The sequence below is a fragment of the Momordica charantia genome (genome assembly GCF_013281855.1).
Source record: "Momordica charantia cultivar OHB3-1 chromosome 9 unlocalized genomic scaffold, Mcharantia_2.0 BLBB01000009.1, whole genome shotgun sequence".
In the NCBI taxonomy this organism is placed as follows: domain Eukaryota; kingdom Viridiplantae; phylum Streptophyta; class Magnoliopsida; order Cucurbitales; family Cucurbitaceae; genus Momordica; species Momordica charantia.
In genome coordinates, this window is record NW_028275167.1 from 22,983,848 (window position 1) to 23,006,955 (window position 23,108).

Sequence of the window (23,108 nt, forward strand, 5' to 3'; positions counted from 1 at the left end):
GGTTGTGAGTTCGATCCTCACCCCATCCAATCGAAGAATAAATGATTTTAACACGTTTGTTTTGTAAAACCCTAAAATGGCATTCGGGTAATTTAGGAAAACCAAGCCCAAATAGAAAAGAAACATGCATATATATATTAGTCCATTTCCAAAGCAATCAGATTAGCAGCACACTGCAACTGGCACTAGTAAATATTCTAACACCCTACAATCAACATGTCTCTCATCACAGAAGAGATGAAGGCCAAGGCCGACGAAATCTACTACGGTGACGAGATCTCGCAGGAGAAGACGAAGCTTCTGTTGAGAGAGGTTGGGCTTCCGAACGGGCTTCTGCCATTGAAGGACATAACAGAATGTGGGTACGTGAAGGAGACTGGTTTCGTGGGATGAAGCAGAAGAAGGCCATAACCCACAAGTTCCACAAGGTGGGGAAGCAGGTCTCCTACGCCAAGGAGGTCACAGCCAATGTTGAGAAGAATAGGGTCAAGAATCTCACTGGGGTCAAGGGCCAAGGAGGTTTTGGTTTGGCTCACGTTGTCCGAAATCTACGTCGACGACCTCCGACTGGGAATATCACCTTCCAGATCCCGCCGGGCTGTCCCGATCCTACCCAGTCTCTGCCTTCGAGGCTGAGAGAAGGAGGAGAAGGAAGTGAAGGATCAGGTGAAGAATAATGGAGGGATTGTGGCTGTTGATGTGAAGGAGGTTTGAGAATGTTTAATGGGAAAATACGATTATGTACTTATTAGTCCGCACACATCTTCTGCTACTTACTACTTAGGAATGAAGAAGAAAAATTAAATTTTTTCTATTTCGAAAATTTAAAAGCCGTTGAATTTGTATGAGTGGTTAGTACAAAGATAGGTGTCGGCGAGTAAACACGCAAGTATGGTCATGTTACTAGGTTATATGTTTTTCGTGTCGTTGTTGGTCCTTTTTGATGGAAATGATGATAATATTAATCATATCAAAGTTTATTTCCTTTTTTTTAAGTTATTTTAGATATAAATTTGTTTTGGTTGGATAATAACTTTAGTTTTTAAGTTGATGGTTGTGTTTGAGGCCTATATAAGATGAGTGAATGGTTTCCCTACTCCACATTTTAGTATACACCACCATTGATGTTAGATGTTAGACCACGATGGAATGAATTAGAACTAGTGATTTTGGCCGAAGAGATGCAGTAGTAATAATTGATTTTGTGGAGTAATTTTTTATATAGTTATTCTAATTTTGATTACATACTTTTCAAGTGATTTTTTATATTTAAAAGTGATTTTTAATTATTAATATTTGAAGTCTAAAGATAGAATTTTGACAAAAATTTAATAGAGAAATTAGAGAGGAACAAAAATCCTAGATAGATAAATTTAGAGAGTGAGAGACAAAAATTTTAGATAGAAAAATAAACATAAATAAGTTGAACTAAAATTTTAGAGAGATTACAACAATTTTAGAGAAAAAGTTAGAGAATAAACAAAATACAAATAAATAAAGTCCAAGAGACAAAAAATTTTAGAAATTAAGGTGAAAATGAGGTGGTGAAATAGAAGATAAATTAAAGTTTAAAGTAAAACTATTTTAAAATAGCTTCCTATATATATATTTTTTTTTCACCAAAAAAATCACTGGAATCTTCCAAGTCATTGACCACAATCAATTCAAGTATTTGGATTTCTAAAATCACTTGAGAATTATTACCAAACATGTCATTTAAAATAGTAGTGATAATACGAGTGAAAGTGATTCTAGCCATGCTAAAATAACTCCCAAACATGCTCTACATTTTGTCAAAAATTGTTCTGATAGTAATTGTCTAAGGTAATATTTTTTTAGTTCAACTCGGGTAGGGAGATTTGACGAACCTTCGATTTATAGAGAAGTTAATAATGTTTTAACAAGTTGAACCATGCTCATTCATTATAGTCTAAATTATACTTTTATTTTAACTATAAATTAGGGTTTTATATAAAATACTTGTCTAAAACCCATCCAAGACTACGTATATATTTTTACTAGATTTAAAATCCAACTTTACCACACATCTATTCTATAATCTATAGTATATATATGTTTTGGTGGTGGGGAATTTTTGTTTCTTTTTAATTTTTTAATTTTTTTGAGTTTAGCCACGTGGAAGTGAGATTCGAACATTTGACTTTTTATCGATGATATATATCTTACTAGTTGAGTTATACTTAATTGACATAAATTTCTTTTAACTTTTGTCGGTCACATATATGAATCGATGACATAGATTATATTGAATTATTACAATTGTAGAACCAAAAAATTTGGGCCAATCATAGGGATTAATTATATATTAACCCTAAATTAAAATTAAAGATAATTTGATAATTAAAATATATAATTGGGTCATATGAGTATGAAGCGATTTGGTTGCCCAAAACCCAATTTACCAAAGTGGATTAATATTTAAATTTAAAAAATTAATCCATTTAAAGAATTGGGCTTGGCCCAAAATTATCCAAGCCCAATAGCCACCAAAGCCTATGAACCTCTCTAAATAGAGGGGACCTGATTCATTTGAGGTTCAGAATTTCAGAATTGAGAGAATTCACATCAAATTGAATACTCTCTAAAAACTTGAAGATTCGAAGACCAACTTAAAGACTTTGAATACTTGAGGGCTTGAAAACTTTTGAAGAACATATAACTTCGATTCAAATTCAAGAACAAGCATCTCAATCTTCACATCAAATTCGAGAGAAAAATCAGAAGATAAAGATTAGAGATTGAATCCACTATACAACACATACTACAAATATAAAAGTTCAACTCCAAGAAAGATAATTTTTCTGGAAATCTCGTGTGAACAACAATACTTGTAAATAATTACATAATTGATTAATTATATATATACTTTTTTTGAAGAAATCAATTTATTGATAAGAATCTGCCACGAGGGCTACATTTGAAAGGGAAGAACCCTGAGTAAGATGTGAAAGCCACCTAGGAAAATTGGAGACCCAACTGTGAGTAATCAAATCGTAAAGTAAAATTTAGCTAAAGAGTGAGCCGACAAGAACGAGGAGTATGATGAAATGAAGAGAAGCAAACTGAAGGGTGTTCATGATATCCAAAATCCAGTTCCATTCATCCCAAGGTTGGTTAATTAGTATTAAGTACATACGAGTAATACATAAAAAATTAATGCAAAATCAAATAATGTATTAATTTATCTAGATATTTTAGTACTGATAATTAATTAATTATAATGGTTAATCTTTCTTTAATTACAATATATTTGAAAAAATGTACATGTAAATACCTCTTTTTAATTTGAAAAAACATGTCAATCACACAAATAGTCAATATCACACAAACTAGTGCATTAAAAGAGGTTTTAAAGATAGAAAATTTTAATTTCCTTTTGTTCATTTTTAATTGATCATTGTTGGTGGTCAAATTAGGATGGATACGTATCAGAACCTACTTAATTCGGAGTTATCAGAAGGTAGAAAATATAAATAAAATAAAATATTATGGAATAATCATGGATTTGAAATTCAAAATTTTAATTTCCTTTTGTTCATTTTTAATTGATCATTGTTGGTGGTCAAAATTAGGATGGATACGTATCAGAACCTACTTAGTTCGGAGTTATCAGAAGGTAGAAATATAAATAAATAAAATATTATGGAATAATCATGGGATTTGAAATTTGAATTTCAATTTGATTTTCGGATAAAGCCATGTGATTTTCAAATTTTGAAATACACCGAAAACAGTTTTAAAATAAGGAAATATTAAAAATACGAGATTTGAAGTTTGAAATTCAAATTGATTAAGGTTTTTTAAAGTATAACTGAATTCATATGATTGTCTTGTAGATTGTCAGTTAAGGTTTGAGGAATTTAAAAATATGATTTCAACTTGATTTTTGAATTAAAAGGACGTTTTCGATTAAAGATTAAAATATATAATTTGAATGATTATTTTGGGCTCTATATAAAGGATGGTTCATTCCACGTGAAAGCGACTGTGGAAAAGGAAATGTTCAAACCTTTTCTAGAATTGCTTTTTAGAAAAACACACTTTCTTTCTTCTCTTTTGCCAACACACCCACTCTCTCGTCTCTATTCTCCAATTCTTCCTCCCTCTAAAATCAGTCGTATCATCTATCTCCTCTCATATCTCATCACAATCCGGTGGAACGCGACGGAGGAGGTGAGAGCCTACGAAAGTCCAATCCCCGACGTTCAGACCCTTTGTTCTGGTATCCTTTGACAAATCTCCCTCCATTATGTGGGTATTCTCTCCATAGGTGAGTAAGGTCGGTAAAACTTTTGTTTCCTTTTCGCATACATCTTGGTAGGAATTTAGGTTGATTTGCATGTGATTTTTTACTGTAAAATTTAACATTTTCGAGACTGTTTTTGGGATGAAAGTTGGAACTTTTTGGACTGTTTTTGCTGTAAAATTTAAAAATTTTCGAGATTGTTTTGGAGTTGAAATTGAACTTTTTTGGCCTACTTTCGGTGTAAAATTTACAATCTTCAAGATTGTTTTCGATGTTTTGAGGGCTGAAAATTGAATGTTTTTTTGGTTGCTTTCGGGCGAAAATTAAATAATTTTGATACTTATGTTAGTACTGTTTTTTTTTTTTTGACAAAATTAAGGATTTGATGTGAAAATTAATTTTGAATTGATTATGTCAAATTCTATAATGAGCGTTGAATAATGTGTTTGGTGGAGTTACGACCCCTCTGCAAGTGCACGAAAATCCTCAAATTAATTTTAATGTCCTTCTTCGCCATAAAAAGGAATAAAATTGTTGACACAAAGGAAATTGGTTTTCAAAATAAGAGATAAATCATTTTAAAAATAAGGTTAAAAACATTTTAGAGAAGGATAAAATTTAAAACGAATTTTAATTAAAATAAATGATTTCAAAATGCAGAAACATTTTAAAATTTCAAGACAAAAAAATAAAGTTTCAAATTTACTTTGTTTTAAAATTAATAAATAAACAAAATATAATAAAATCTTTGCAAAACTCCAATGACAGAGGTTGGAGAGATAACTTTCCAATATTCTTAGAGGTGACAATTTTTCTAATGGCCTTCGTGCCAGTCATAATTGTTAGTTCATATTTTATAGCAAAATGTGATTAATAAAAATATGAGATATTTAAAATAAAATAAGAAATCTTTTTTTGGACCAATAAATTAATGGGAAATTTAAGATAAAATATGGTAACCATTTCCGAACGGTTGTTGTAGGGTGCTAACACCTTCCCTACACTCAAATGACTCCCAAACCAAAATTTGTTTTCGTAGACCATTTTTTTAGGTGATCAATCACACCTCATAGTTGGTTGGTGGCGACTCCAAACCCATATCTTGAAAGAGACCCTTTACGGAATGACGTCGGTCGCTCTGCGTCGCAATGACATTGCGACACCCTAGTCCAAAAAAACTCAGCTACTACTACTTCACCGTCTAAACTCAAGCCAGCGCATCCTATTCAGGATGGTTCCTTGTGCTGGTTGTCAATACATAGGTTGATTGTCCTTCTATCCCCTTCGTCCTTCGTGGATTTGGAGTCATCGCTGCATTCATAGATCTGAAGTTGAAGGTGACGACGTTTTCTATCTCACTAGTCGTTGGCTTGAAGGATCCTTGTGGTTCAGAGGTCACATATCCAAAGGTTTGTCGCTCGGAGAACGTTGAGATTTGTCACACCTTTGTTTTCCCACCGTCTGCATTTATTTCGCCGTCACCCGTGCCCATTCCGATAATTCGGTAGGTCCATGGCTCTAGTTCAATCTGCTGCCGCTCGCCGTAGTTACAAATTTGTGGGTAAAATTCAAGGTTTTTTATAGTGTACAAACCCTATGTTCAGTTCGGTTCACATCTTGGTTCAGTTCAATACTTTGGGTTTGGTTTTATCATACCGATTTGATTTGGTTCGTTTGGTTCAATCTATTGCTAGCTGGGTTATAGGTATCCTTTTTCATTGTTTCTTTTTCTAATATCAATTTGTGATTAGATTTAGTTCATTTTTATTTTTACCATCATGGTTGAGGAAATCGTTGAAGTGACTCAAGGTCCAGCGAAATATGAGAGTGATCGGGAGCGAGCAAGTTTGCACTAATAGTGTTGACTCAAATAATTTAGTAAAGAACATCTACCAAGGGCTAGTGACCAATTCGTCATTTGGTAATCTTTATATTTCCTAGGTGCAAACAAGTAATTATCCTAGAGCACTCTCTTGTTTGGCTCATCTTCGTGGATTGTTGATTCCAGAGTTTCTGACCATATGACTAACACTTCTAAAATATTGAATCATACTTTCGTACATATTGCAATGAAAAAAATTAGAATTGTCGATGGTAGTTCTATTCTATTAAGGAATGGAAAACCATTAAATTAACTGAAAATATTACTCTTGAATTTGTTCTTCATGTCCCAAATTAACCTGGAATCTTTTATCAGTTAGTAAACTCTCTAAAGATTTTAACTGTCTTGTTACTTTCTATGCATCTCATTATGTTTTCAGGACCAGACCTCGGGAAGACATTTGGATGTTCTAGAATGCTGGATGAACCTCTACTACTTCGATGAGTCTTTTGGTAATAATAAAATAACTTTGTGCTTTAGTAGTAACAATTTTCTCTCTGTTAAGGAACTAATTATTCTTTGACATTTTAGGATAGGACATCCTAGTTTCTTCTATCTTAAATATCCATTTCCAAATTTGTTTATATGAGTTGATTGTTCTCAATTTCATTGTGAAAATTGCATATTTGCAAAACATCATTGATCCACATATTTGTCAAAACCTTCTGAGTTATCTAAACCATTCTACTTAATTATTCATAGTAATGTTTTGAGTACTTCTAAAGTTTTTAACCCACATGGGAGATGGTAGTTTGTAACTTTTATCATGATCATACAGTTTGTCTTGGGTTTATTTATTGACAAACAAATTTGATGTGAAGAATATTTTCAAATGTTTTTACAATATTATTAAAACCTAATTTCAAACCAAAATTAGTATCCTGCATTCTTGCAATGGAATAGAATATTTCAATGAACATTTGAGCGAGCTTTTGAAAAATAAAGGCATTGTTCAACAAAATGATTGTTGTTGAACGAAAAAATAGGTATTTATTGGAGGTTGCTTGGGAAATAATGTTTTCTATGAATGTCCCTTAGTACTTATGGGGGAAGTAGTCCTCATGGCTGCCTACCCAATAAATTGGATGCCTACTAAAATTTGAAGTTTAAAACTCCTCTTGATGTTTTGAAAGAAAATTTTCAACCAACAACTCTGATTTGCCTATCAAAGTTTTTGGGGTGTACTACTTATGTGCATATTCTAGTCATTTTCGGTCTAAATTAGATCATAGGCTATTAAATGTATCTCTTTAGGTTATGATTCTATAAAAAAGGATATAAATATTTTGATCCTCAAAAAAAAAAAAAAAACAAAACCGTTTATGCGAGTATGAATATGTCATTTTTTGTAAATCAACCATTTTTTACCCTAAGTTATCTTCAGGGAGAGAAATTAAATTACCCTAATTATCTCCAGGGAGAGAACTAAATTTAGAGGATGAGGATGATACTTTTTGGGATATACTATCCTCCTTCCTAATATTATAAGTCCCAACTTTACTAGTTCTTCAATGCCAAGTGTAGAAAATTCTCACTCAGAGGGGGAATTACTACAAAATGATCAAATTAATCTAAATTCTGAGTTTAAGTTTTATAATAGGAGAAGACTCAATCAAACGAATGAGGACCAGATAGTTTACTCATCACACATGCAATCTGAAACTACGAGGAATGAGATAATTACATGGTATCAGATTAAGCCATTGACTCACGTCACTATACGATCCTCTCACGCGTCTCTTTAAACGCGCCCTTTCTTGCTTCTCACTCTGCATCTATGGCGGCATCTGATTCTTCTGGTGTTGCGACCGAATTGTCTTCTCCAATTTTCTGTTTGTCAAATATCTGCAACCTAATTTCAATTCGTCTTGATGCGTCAAACTTTGTTCTATGGAAATTTCAGTTGACTGCAATCTTGAAGGCTCATAAGCTATTCGGATTTGTCGATGGCTCAGTGGTTTGTCCTCCTCTTCATCTATCATCTACTTCGGAGTCCTCTTCCTCTACCACTCCTCTTGCGGTCAATCCAGCGCACAGTGATTGGATCGCCAAAGATCATGCCTTAATGACAGTAATCAATGCAACACTTTCTCAGACTGCTCTCGCTTACATCGTTGGATGTGAAACCTCTAAAAGGTATGGGATACCCTAGTGAAGCACTATTCCTCCAAATCACGCACTAATGTGGTGAATCTGAAGTCTAAATTACAGTCTATTATCAAGAAACCATCTGAATCGATCAGTCAAAGGGTCAAGGAACTTAAGGACAAGTTAGCGAATGTTTCAGTCGTCATAGATGATGAAGATTTGATCATATACACCTTGAATGGTCTCTCTGCTGATTATAATATCTTTAGAACCTCCATGTGCACACGTGCTCAACCTGTTTCATTTAAAGAACTTCATGTTCTTCTAACTTCCGAGGAGTCTGCTATCGAGAAACAGGTTAAAAGTGATGACGTTTTTGCTTCACACCGACAGCTTTATTCTCGAGCACTCAGAATTCATCATGCAGCCAAAATTCAAATCCAAATCTCCCTATCCCTTCACTAAATGACGCGGTAGTAGGAAGGAAATTTTGGTAAAGCAAAGTCTCATCACCGTGGCAAATCTTCTGTACCTCCCAACTATTCTGCTCATTTGGTCGTGGTCGTGGACTATTATCTCTGCCTTTTGGTTTCAATGGAGGAAAATCCTTTGCTTCCGCTTCTTCTGATGGTTCTTCTCAGCGTCTGGTGCGCCAAATTTGTTTTAAAACTGGACACACGGCTCTTGACTGCTATAACCGTATGAATTATAGCTTTCAAGGCCGACATCCACCAACACAGCTAGCGCTATGGCTGCCACACACAATTATGCAAATTATGCTGCCTCAAACTCTCCTTGGCTCGCAGATTCAAGCTGCAAAATGCTCATGTCACCGTTGATCTAAGTTAGATTACTGCTCCAACTGAATACTCTGGGGATGAAAATGTTGGTGTTGGAAGTGGTCAGTCCTCACCTATTGCTCATACAGGTTATGGTGTGCTCCAACCCTCTTCTTCTGTGTTTTAGCTCTCCGTAATATTCTTCATGTTCCTCATATCTCTTCCAATTTACTTTCAGTTAATCAACTATATCAGGATAACAATTGTATTGTTGTGTTCGATTCTGATCGTTTTATGATCCAGGACAAATCTTCGGGCATGATTCTCTTCTAAGGCTCTAGCATCAATGGCCTATATCCTATTTCGCCTTCTAAATCCAGCTCTACATTTTCAAGCTCACCTGTTGCTCATGTTGGAACAAAAGTCTCTCACACAATCTGGCATAACCGGTTAGGTCACCCTAGCAACACTATTCTCAATACTATTCTTCGTACCTTACACTTGACATCTTGTAAACCTGAATCATGTCTCTGTAAACATTGCATATATGGCAAGATGCATAAGTTGCCTTTCCCTGTTTCCTTTTCTTGTTCAATGTATCCCTTAGAATTGATTCATGCTGATGTTTGGGGCCCTGCCCCTGAAACTTCAATTAATGGTTTTAACTACTATGTCTCGTTTGTTGATGATTTTTTGAAATATACATGGCTATATCCTTTGTCTCTCAAGTCTAGTGACTTCTCTGTTTTTAAGTCCTTTAAATGTCTAATTGAAAATTTACTTAACACCCATATCAAAGTCCTTCGAACTGATGGTGGTGGAGAATTCATCAATCACTCTCTCGGTTCATTTCTTCAAAATTGTGGTATCTTCCATCAAAAGTCGTGTGCTTACACTCCTCAACAAAATGGAGTTGTTGAACGTAAGTACAGACATCTAGTTGAAATGGTCCTCACTCTCATGTCTCGCGCATCTATTCCCACAAAGTTTTGGCCCTTTGCCTTTGCCACTGCTGTCTATACTATAAATCGCCTTCCTTCTCCCAATCTCAAAAACAATCTCCCTTTAAACTTCTATTTCATAAGCCCCACGACTATACTTTTTTCAAAACCTTTGGGTGCGCGTGTTATCCTTTGCTAAAACCATACAACTCAAACAAGCTTGAACCGAAGTCTACCCAATGTTTTTCCTCGGTTATCCCCTAGATTATAAGGGTTACTTTTGTTACAACATGAGCACTGGACGTCTTTATACCACTCGTCATGTCTTGTTTGATGAAACTTTGTTTCCATTTGCCATCTCCCAGCCATCTGTGTCCACATCTTACCCTTTTCCATCATCCTCTCATGTTCCCCTGCCTATTATCTCTATTGTTCCTCGTGAGACAACTTGTCCCTCACCCAATCCATTACCTGATACAACTTCTCTTCCCACTTACTCATCTCAAAATATTTCAGATCCTATGCTTTCTACTAGTCCTTCATCTCAATCCCCTATTTTTCATGCCATTTCCTATCCTAACCCAAGTGATATCCCAATTATCTCACAAAATTTGACTAATATTCCTCCCCCTGATTCTACACACCATCCTGATATGAGCAATAATACCACTGCCACTTCTGTCCTCAATTCTCATCCCATGCAGACCAGAAGCAAATCCGGCATATTCAAGAAGAAACTTCTCTAGCCACTGTTACTCCTTGTCAAGAAGAACCTACCTCCTTTACTCAAGCTTCTAAGCATTCTGTCTGGAAACAACCTATGAGTGAGGAATTTTCTGCTCTTATAAATCAAATACATGGTGCTTAACTTCTTTACCTCCGGAAAGAATGTCATTGGATGTAAATGGGTATACCGAATCAAAAGACATCCTGATGGGAGTGTTGCTCGTTACAAGGCAAGACTTGTTGCTAAAGGTTATCACCAAGAGGAGGACATTGACTATCATGAGACATTCAGTCCGGTAGTCAAGAACCCCACAGTCCGTATCATTCTTTCCCTAGCAGCTCAATTTGGATAGCAACTTCGTCAACTTGACGTTAAGAACGCCTTTCTTCATGGGGAACTCCAAGAAGAAGTTTATATGCAACAGCCACAAGGCTTTGTTGATCATTCTCAACCTCAAGCTGTGTGCAAATTACTAAAATCTCTATATGGTCTCAAACAAGCACCTAGGGCTTGGTTTGAGTGTTTCACATCGCATCTTCTCACACTTGGCTGTTCTGCTTCCTTAGTAGATTCATCACTGTTTGTTCGCAACACTGGAGGTTCAGTTACTTACCTTCTGCTTTATGTAGATGACATAATTGTAACAGGAAATAGTTCCTCCTACATAAACACATTGATCTCCTTATTAAAAGACCGGTTTGATATGACGGATCTGGGCAATCTTCATTATTTTCTTGGGCTGGAAATTACCTATACTTCTGGTGGTATATTGGTTAATCAAACTAAATATACTCGTGATATTCTTAAAAGGTTTGGAATGCTCTCTGCCAAACCATGTTCTACCCCACTTGCCTTGGTGAACTCTTCTGATTTAGGGGAACCATGCTCTACGGAAGATGCTACAAATTATCGTTCTTTAATTGGTGCCCTCCATTACTTGACATTTAGTAGACCTGACATTGCCTTTTCGGTCAGTAAGTTGTCTCAAAATATGCACAAACCTTTTGTTTATCATCTCACTGCTGCTAAACGTATCTTAAGATACTTAAATGGTACTGTTGATCTTGGCTTAGTTTTTCGAAGGCGTCCTACAGCTTCTTTACAACTCCATGCCTTTTCTGACTCCGACTGGGCTGGCGATACTATAGATAGGAGGTCTACCACTGGTTTTGTTATCTTCTTAGGTTCTAATCCCATTTCTTGGGGAGCAAAGAAACAAACAACGGTTTCCCGAAGCTCTACTGAAGCTGAATATCGGGCACTGGCATCACAACTGCTGAGTTATCGTGGCTACGTCAGATTCTTAAAGACCTTGGTGTTTTTAGCTCTCAGCAGCCTATATTATGGTGTGACAACATATCAGCCATACAGCTTGCCCACAATCCGGTGTTTCATGGTCGAACTAAACACGTGGAAATTGACTTCCATTTTGTCCGGGAACGAGTTATACGAAAGGATATTCAACTTCGTTATATTTCCACTGATCAGCAACTGGCTGATTTATTCACCAAGGCTCATACTACTCTTCGGTTACAATTTCTTCGTTCCAAACTTCTGTCTCGTTGAGCATCGTTTGAGGGGGGATAATAACGGTCATATTGTTATGTGGTTGTAACCTTTATTTTCTGTTATAATTTTGTTAATATTGTTATATTTCAGTCTTTAAATAGACTTGTACTGCTGACATTGAAATATGAGAAGCATTATCTCTTGAGTAATATGAGATAATTACATTACGGAACTATACAAATTATATTATCGTTTTAGTTAAAAAATAATATTAGCAAACTTTTTAATTAATATATTTATAATTAGCTAGAAATAAGAAATAATTATTCTAGCAATTGTTATATATTTGATTCCTAGTCTGATTCTTTTAATAAATAACATTGTTCTCGTTTGGATCCTAGAAAATTTCTAATAAGTAAACGAGCCCTAGATTATGCTATTTTTATAAAAATTGAAAATTATATATATTGTCTACACTATTTATGTAAATCTTTTTAAAAAATCAATGAGATGCACTTCATCATTGTCCCAAAAATAATCCAAACAGCAACCTCAAAATTATTTGTCGGTCCACTAAATCCCCTCATTAAATTACTGTGCCCCCTTGATATATTGCCGGCAATTTTGGTTATAAAAGGAAATAAATCTCTCATAAAAATGTTTTATATTTTGCTGCCAAAATACATTGCCATGAAGATTGGATAAATACACAAAAAGTAAAAATCCTATAACATTTGGTGCCGAGAAAGATATAGGAATTGCTAAGATCCTAAATAGATGTCAATCATGAGATTTGAACTCATTTCCTCTATTTTAATTAACTCTAGTCGCTTTGGACCAATGAGTCACTCATTCCAACCTGAATATATATAGTTTAATGGGTTAAAACACTTATAGGTTGTGAGTTCGAATTTTCGCTCCTCTACCTATTGTACTAGAAAGTAAAAAAACTAGATTATAAAAAGTAAAATAAATCATTGATCAAGATCCTCACTTTCTTAATCTAAATTAGATTCAAGAGTGCAACATATCAACAAGTCAGAACCCAATTGAAATCATCCAAGGCCCATTCTATACGGTGAGTTCATTTCAAAGATGAAAGTGTCACGACAACATAATGTTGTCATGAAAAAATTAATGTCTAGAACAGTGGTGGACTAGGATTTGGACAAAAGAAGAAAGAACTTCCCGACCCTAAAGTTAGTAGAATCTAAAGTTTTCTCTAGGCAAGCCATCAAGAATAATAACGTAATATCTGCATATGGAGGTTGCTTCCCTATTTATACTGTCGATAAGTGGGACCTAATAAAAGATTATCAAACATTATCATAGAAATCCAAGCGAGTACGTCCCGCTGTAGTAAGTGAACGGTTGAGAACGATTACGAACACTTTGGCACAACTGAGGTCTGAAGTACGGTTTCTCAAACTTTCTCAAGACTTCCATTCTTCTACCACACGAACGGCCACTTTACGTTGTCCAACGATATCACTATCCCATAAAATTAGTCGATATGCATGCATGTAAAACCAACACGTACGTACAAGGCACACCCTAATCGTTAAATCTAGAGACGCGATTGGCTATAAGTTGTTCGGTTTGGTTGGAAGAGTAATTATTGCAAAGAAGAGAGAGGGAGGGGTGGGGTTAGGGCCTTAAAGACGATGTTACAAAGGAAGCAAATGGAAAATTAAAGTATAGGGCTGCCCATATTGGGTCATGTGGGAAAGTAGCAAAGGACTGAGACATGGAATTAAAGGCCAAAGGAATTCTTATAATTGAAAACGCAGGAGAGAGGAAGATTGGTAGAGGGTAGTGTCCCAAATCAAAGGTAGGGTCCCCTACGCCCCAAAGGCAGCTGTGGCTTTGTAAGAGCCCTTGAATTCAGTCAACATTTCTCTCTATAAAATTAAATCTCTTCTTTTTCTCAGTATACACATCAACAATGCTTTTAATTTGGTTGGTTGTTCCTTTAGATATCCTAATGTGTCAACTTTTATACTTATTTCGTTCTAGTTTTTTCAGACTTTGAAAAGGACCCGATTTCGGTCCCCTTGTTAACTTTTTTAGTTTTGAAACCTTTTGGATTAAAGTTAGGCGAAGTATATGTTTTAGTCTTTAATGTTTGATTCTCTAATGTTTTTAGAAGTTTTATTTTCATCGTTTGTGTGTTCGATATATTTTTTTTCAATTAAGTCATTGTTACAATTACTTAGGGTCCATTTGATAACCATTTATTTTTTGTTTTTCGGTTTTCTTGTTTTCTGTTTTTTAAAACAGAAATCATATATGTTTGATAAGTGTTTTTTTTTTTTTTTTTGTTTTTGAAAAACTAAAAACCAAATATATGTTTGATAACTATTTTTTTGATTTTCTGTTTTAAAAAAGTTAAAAAATTGAAAATACACGTTAGAGATAAAAATCTATGTAAAATATTAGAGATGACAACTAAGAGTCGCGATGCCCTCTTCCACAGAATTTTTAATTCTCATCTCTTACAGGTTCTCTAATTTCGGGAAGGTTCATGAATCTACACATGGGGGCAAGGATCTTCACAAGAAAAACTAAATCATTAATTTTAATTATTTTTAAAATTTAGAAATAAAAAATAATAAAGATATATAATTTATATTATTTTACTCCAAAATTTATTATTTACTATTATAAATACTTAGATTAATATGTATTCATAATTTAGTAAAATTATTAATAAAATATATATTAATTATTTAAAAATAGAATGGGAGACGAGGCATGGTGGAAAATTCATTTTCTATTTTTAAAGTGGGTATCGACCCTACAAAAATTTTTGTCAATAAAAGTTTAAAGAGATAAAAAAAATTTGAAAGATAAATTTTAAAGAGAATAAATTTTAGAGAGTTAGATAAAAGTTAGAAACAAATTAGTGAGAGAAAAGTTAAAATAAAAAATAGAAATTCTAGAGAGTAAAGTTGAGAACAAAAGTATGCTAAAGAAAAAAAAGAAATAGAAAGAGAGAAAAATTACAGTGGGAACAAAATTTGAATAAGAAAAATTTTAAAATATATTTGTTACAAAAAAAAGTACATAAATAAAAAATAAATAAAATTTATAAGTAGGGTTCAAAAAGTCGAGCGACACGTCGCACATCGGCATGCTCGACATTGACACAGGGAAAAAGTCGATTTTCTCCCATGTCATCGACATATCGACATGTCGACCCAAATGTCGACGAAATGTCAATATGTCTTTTTTTTTAAGGTTATTTTATTTTCGTTTTCTTCCTACTATGTCACTACAATCTATAATTTCTTACAACCTCCATGATTGTAATCTTAGTATGTTCAATGCAACATTCGTATTTTAATACTGTATAAAGTACAACTAATAAGATTCGAAATTTGCTTTATTGATAATTTCTAATCCAATCTAGTCCTTAATTACACAATTAAAAAATATATGTGAAATATTCACATATATAAATTCAAATTAAGTAAAAATTAAAAAGGTAAAAAAGTAAGAATAATTTGAGTGAATTAGTGATATGTTTGAGAGTTGTTTAGATTTGATTGGAAAGTTGGATTGATGATCGATTTGAAATGTGTTGGAAAAATGTGTAAATTCAAATTTAAAAAGAGAGGTAGGTAAAAGTAAAAAGGTGGGAGTTAATTAGAATTTAGAAATATGTTTGAAACCAAGTCGTTAATTATCTCATTTCCAAATGAATCCTATTATGGAAGGCACTAAAAAGTAGTAAAAAGTTTACAATTAAAGTTTACAATTAATTACCATTCAATAATTTATTTAAAATTTAATTGCATTGCCAAAATCAAAATAAAATAATATAAGTAAATAGTTGAAAAATAACTTTTTTTTTTCATAACCCGAAATCGAAAGCTCTTTTAACTTTTTATCTTGATAATCAAAGCACTCGCGTTTAATCGATACAGATGTTAATCACTGATTTATATTAATTAATGATTATTGTCACGAGTAAAAGTCTCAAGAACACCTATTTACCTAATTATAAGGTATGTAGGCATCCACAAACTAGGTGCTTAATTAGTAATACAACTGTGATCGTGTGGTTTATAACCAACATAATATAGCTCGAAAAAAATCACTAGTATAGACTCTTATTATTAATTGTGCCCTTAGCATACAAATGCGGGTGAGCACAACGATAACTTTACTCCTGATAAATTAGTTGCTCGTAATTGATATTATGGTACGTCTAACATCTCTATAAACTAGTTTTTTCTCTTGACATAAACTCTGAACTTAAGCATCAAAAAGTGTTCGTCTTCATGCACCCATGCGCAATGATTCCTTCTTAAATATTTCCTTAGTTGTACTCCTCCTCTTCCTCTTCTCTTTCTCCGAACTAGCTTAGCTTGTAGGACTCGATAAGGCTTACCTGAAAGAGGTCAATTATGCTCGTAAAGAGGTTAGTTGTGCTCATATGGACAAGTCAACTGAGTTTACTCTTCCGACCATCTAAAAATCAACAACAAACAACGACTATCACACGTCACATGAGTTAAAAATATAAAAATTATCCTTCTTCAATTTAATCAATTATCTATAAGTTTTTAAATGTTATATTTATAGTTATTTATATAAAAATACATATTTACAGACATTTCAAAAAAAAATGGAAAAGAAGAAAAACTTATCTATTCAAATCTTATTGTAATGGGAGTCCAAATAATCTTGATAAGTGTGTTCAAATAATCTAAAAAGTTAAAATGGAAGATTCATTTTACAATAATTATATTTCAAGCTATCATTTTAATTTGAAAAGATAAAATGTTTTCCAAATAATTATCCATATTATTTTATACTTTTTCAAAAAAACTTTTAAATGTTAGCCAAGTGTGAAAGATTAAAAGCAAATGATTGGAAACAAACCTTTTGTAGCTTTTAATTTCTGCTATGATTTAAATAATATGTTTTTGAAAGAGTAAATACCCTTTTAGGTCAATTTTCTTTTCTTTTTGCTTTCTCATAAATGACCTTCAGGTTTTTTATCTATAAATTTCAAAAAGCAACCTTTTAAACTTTAAGCCCTATTTGCTCAATCAGCTTTTTCTTTCTTTCTTTTTCATTTTTGTACAAATGCAGCTTTTTTTTTTCTCTTTTCTTTTTCCACCGATATTTTTAAAAGTGTACAAACAAAATCCAATATGAGCTAAGGATGAAGATCATGAGATACAATATCTCCATTGATATGAAGCTTTTTGGGTGAAACTAAAAGTAATGTCTGAAGAATCTAAACATAACTTATAGATGAGGTCCACATATTATTCACTCTTTCAATATTTAAAAAAACTCTAATCTCTGAAACCCCAATCTCCAAACTCGATTTCCTCTTTACGACTTTACCCAATACCCCAATTCTCCTCATTGTTCCTTTGTCATCGATACTAACACTCAAATTGAGTGTCACTTCGTTATCCACATTCACTGTCATAATACGTAGAAAATATGTCAATTTCCTATAACGACAAGAATGCTTTGGGAAGATTAATCAAAGCCACAAAGGAACTATAACAAAACTAATTTTAAAGGAATAGGGACCAAATTGAAGTCAAACTCGAACCATTGCCATGGCAATAATCAAAAGGTTGCTATCTTTTTTTTAAAGGGATGAATAGAGATGAGAATGAGTTTGAAAGTGATAAGTTAGGGGGGAGAGAAGAAATATATGAGTAGTCATTCTCAATAGGTGTGGCTTCATTCTCTAGCATTCATGTATGGGCCTAAAAAACAACTCTTCATAATTGCTATACCCTTTAATTTGCTCTCCAACTTGGCTTATAATTTTCAACAAATTTTAATTTTAATGGAATAAATAAATTAATTTAGGTGGAAAATTGTACTATGGTTGTACATTACTTAACGCGGACTAAACGAGAGTCTAAGAGAGAGTCAAATGATCAGTTTGCAGTTTGCTAACGTTTTTTTGGATATGTTTGATTACATTTATGTTTCTTGTTTCTCATTTCACCAGTTTTCTCTATTTTATTCTCATTTTCTCTTTTTCAATCAAGCAAAATAAATTTGTGTTTGGTAGCTGTTTCTTGTTTTTTTTAATGAAAAAAGAAATAGAAATAGGTTTACTAATCATTCTTGTTTCTTTATTATTTAAAAGTTGAAATTAAAAAAATAAAAGTTTTAAATGAAAATTTATTTTTCAAACTAAATATTTAAATTTTTATGTTATATATATTTATTATGCATTTTATAAGTGAAAAATAATAAAATAATTTTTTTATCTAATAAAAATTTGGAAAGATAGAAGAACGAGAAACAAGAAATTTGATTTCTTTTTCTTTCAATTTTGGAAACGTTTCTTAAAAATGAGTAATGAGAAACAAAGAATCTAGCAAATTAGACTTATGTTTCTTGAAGATGAGAAACCAGAATGACATGCCTTGTTCTTTACTTTTTCTATTATTTTCATTTTTTTAGTTTATCGTTGTTTTGTATTTTAAGGGCAAAAAAGGGTAGAAATTTGTTTTGCAAGTACTTTCTTATTTTATTGTATTTTATTTCTTTCTTTCTTTTCGAAAAGGAAATAAAATTGTGTTGGGAATTACTCTTTCTTATTTATTGTTTTTCTAAAATTTTAGATTAAGAAAATTAATATGTTATTTGCAAATTATTTTCAAAAAAATAAAATATTCAAAACTTTTATCTCATTTGATATTTATTATGGTCATAAGTAAAAAAATTGATGAAATAATTATTTAATTTATTAATACTTTTTAAAAAATTATATATAATTTAAAGAAATTTTCATCAAATTATCCAAATATCACATTACAAATTACAAATGTGAGATAGAAACAACTTTTGACCATTTAAATTATCTTCAAATTGGTAAATATGCTGTTTGGTTAAGAAAATAATAATAAGAAATAGATTATAAAAATGTTGGAACTGATGACACCCTTTTTTAAAAAAGGTGTTTCTATAAAATTAAAAAAAAAAAAAACTTTAATCACGGTTCCTTGGGACACATATAAGTGATTTTGATAGGTGGTTGTATGCTTTTAACTATTTTCAAAAAACTTTCATACATTACTTTGAAACATGATGAATTTGTTTTGTATTTGTTTTGTATAAGTACTTTTTAATAGTGACAAAAGTACTTTTAATCATGTTATAATCATATGACTACAACTGACATAAAGACACGTGCATGAGAGAGAGGGAAGAGAGAAAGGAGAAAGTTTCGAGGTTATTACAGGTAGTATAAATACTACTTCCATTTGTCGTCATCCATCGACACTATATATTTAAGAATGATGTCGAGTCTAGCAGTACTAATGAATTTTAATTCTTTAGGAGTGATTAAGTTAAAAACACTTTTTCACTATTCGAATTCTAAACTTACTATAAATTTGGAAGGATAGGAGGAAAGCAACCGTATAAAGAAAATAAAATAAAGAGGTGGGCAAAGGATAGTACAAGAGAAAGCTTAGCCTTACATGTTCTTATCCAACATTACAAACTTACAATCATTGGTCCATCCAACCCAAATTTTTCTTCCCATCTTTTTCTTAGGTTGAAGAGACCTAATTTCGGGCTATTTAGCCTTCAACAAACGTATTAATATAACTTCTTAATTGTAATAAATTTAGTGTCTAACTTGAACCTAGTTCAACAGTTAAGGTTTGAAAGCACACAGGTTACCATTATTTAAGTTTATCAAGATCATTTGCTAGTTCTATTTTAAAAAATATATATCTATATTTGTAATTATTATTTAAAATATTTTAGATGTGCAATATCTTTTAGAATAATGAATATTTGCAAATAGGCAAAGATTAAAATTCACTCAAAAGTTGGTAAAACACTACAATACCATCATCAAAAATTAATTTTGTTAGTAATAAAAAAAAATCTCTCCAAACATGAGTTTAGCTCCACAGTAATTGGCATGTGCTTTAAACCAATAAGTCATGAGTTCAATCATTTAATTGTCTCTTATTTTAAATAAATACTTTCTGTGAACTTTTTTTTTAGTTCAATGACTTCACTACAGTTATTTTATGCCTTAACAGGTTGAGTTACATTCAAATCAGCAATTAAAACTAAATTTAAGTAAACAATGAGGAAAAAAAAAAACACTCTAAAAACTCAAAACATCATATTTTATAATAATAATAATTTTCCAAATAAGAGATCTAGAGATGAGATAAAATACAAACCTTCATATAGCTTGAAAGTCTTGCAATTATTTTTTGTTATTATTTATATATTTTTTGATTTTTTTTTTAGTTCAACCATTGCAATGATGGGATCGAATCATTGAATTTTGAGATATAGTAATCGGTATCTTACCCATTTAAGTTATATTCATATTGACAAATGTGTCTTGCATATTGGAGTGTTAGATCGTGCTTCTTCTATTCATCTATAGGAAGACAACACACACATACCCACATGCACGCACACACGCCATGCAAGAAAAGGAAAATTGCATAAAATTTACTATTCAGACTAATTTTGATATTTGTAAAAACAATTTTAAAATATGTAGAGACCATGTTTAGAAGAGTAAGGCTAATGATTAAAAGATCTTTAACAGGTAGAACTGAAAATCACATCATGAATCATAGAAGTAAAACATGTCACGTCATATTAAGCTCGTGAGAAAAATAAAGGCATACCACCGTAATGGCGAGCTAGAGAAGACCCCAAACTAAACAAAGTTTTCAAGCAATTACTTACACCTTATTCAGTCAAGTTGTCCTAAGCAAACATGAGCTCGTCTAACCATAAGTCATTACTCATACAAGCTAGACCAAAAAAAGAACCGTGTTTCAAATATCTCGAGTAGTAACATATTGATTTATACAACACAAGTAGTTGCCCACAAATGATCAAACCATGTGGTAAGAAAAAAGAAAAAAACATAACCCTACTGACTTATGATTAAGAAAGATGCATATCTTAGCAAAGGTCCCATCAAATTTTGTTGTACAAAAAAAGTTGTTAAACCAACCAAACAAACTGGTTTTGGTGAAGCCCCCCTTGACTTTGGTAGAAGGAATTAATATACAAGTGTAGTTTCTTTAGTGGGCTCATCCTAAAGTGAAAAACAAAAAAGTAAAAAATAAATAAAGTGGATTCTGACTTTCCTATTCTTCTCTCTCTCTTTCTTTTTTTAATGGGTTTAAATACCGTTTTAGTCGATTGTACTTGGTTCATTTTAGTCTATGTATTTTTAACGTCATTTTCAGTTTAGTTTTCTTACTTTCAAAACACTTGTTTGAGTCTCTGTACCTTTAAAAGTGATTATTTTGGTTCGATTTATTTACAAAATGTTAGTACAAATTTTATACCCAATAAAAATCTTTTAATGCAAATTTATAGCTGCATTTCAAAAATGTTAGTGTGTGCAGTGTCATGTTAAAATTTTAATCGAGATAAAAATAAAAGTGTAGGGACAAAAAAAGATCACTTTTTTAAATTATGGGAACCAAAACTATACGTTTTAAAAAGGTTAAAATGAACCACTAACGAAAATAGACAAATTAAAATGGTATTTAAAAATAATATTTATTTGGAAACTTTTAAATGTATTTATTTTTTCCGTCCTGAAATCATTTGACTTTTAGTTGCATGTTTTAAAAAGTCCTTAAAAATTTATTTAGTATCTTTTCACACCCCTTAAAAACACATTTAACTTTTCAGCCAAATTTAAAAAACAAAATTAAGTTTTTAAAAAACCACTTTTTTCTTTTTTCAAAATTTTGCTTATATTTTCAAAATACTTTTATCCACAATTAAATACATCGGTGAAAGTAGTGTTATAGTTTAAATTTTTAAAGGCAGGAAAAAAAAATCACTAGCTCATTTTTAAAAAACTTATTTGAATTTCAATTGTGTCGTAAAAATGGTAAAAAGAAGAAAAAAACAAATAAAGAAATTTAGAAAAAAAATAGAAACATAAAAATAAAAATAAAAATAAAAATAAAAATCATTATTAAATTAAGCCTCCCGCCTTGTTTGAAAATGCTTATGTTTATAGTTTTCCGTTTTAAAAATTATTCTTGTTTCTCACAATGTTTTTGACTTTTTGGTATATGTTTTCAACCTTTGAATTCTTAGTCAATTTTTTAAAAGAAAAAATTAATCTAGTTTTTATTATTTTTAAGTTTTAGTTTAGATTTTGAAAACATTTTAAAAATAGAGATCATTAGAGAACAATCGAACACATCACTTTAGTGTTTATAAACTTAATTTTCAAAAATAAAATAGTTATTAGACAGACATTTATATTTTGTTTTCTATTTTTAAATGATGAAAGCTAAGATGTTTAATTATTTTTTTTTGTAATTTTAATATGTTTGATAACTATTTTTAATTTTTTGTTTTCTAAGAAGTTATAGAGGGATAAATATCTTAGAGAAGAAAAGTTAAGTCAAATTATTACATGTTTTGGACTTCTTAGCCGAATTTAAAAAAAAACATAATTTTAGAAACTATTTTTCTTTTTTAGTTTTCAAAATTTGACTTAATTTTGAAAATATTTTAAAAAACAAGATAACAAAACAAAGAAACAGATAAGTGGAGATGTCGTGTATAAGTTTAATTTTCATAAATAGAAAATCAAAAACAAAATTGTTAATAAACTGACATAATGTCTAATAATAACTTAATTATACTTATTTTCTCTCAGTTTATTTGATATCTTTTTTCAAATTTTACAAAAACACATTTGAATTTTTAGCACGTTTAAAAACAAAAACTATTTTTTAAACAAAAAAAAAATATATATATATATATATTTTAGTTTTGAAAGGTTGACTTAGATTTTAAATTTATATATTATTAAAAAAAATGGAGAACAGAACTAAGAATCCTACGGTACAAATAGAGTTATAGTCTTAATTTAAAATAAAAAATTAAAAAAACAAAA

At 31.6% G+C, this 23,108-nt stretch overlaps 1 pseudogene; it reads left to right on the forward strand.

Moving 5' to 3' along the window:
• The first annotated feature begins 216 nt into the window (after positions 1-216).
• LOC148209224 (uncharacterized) lies at positions 217-787 on the forward strand (annotated as a pseudogene).
• Positions 788-23,108: the final 22,321 nt, after the last annotated feature.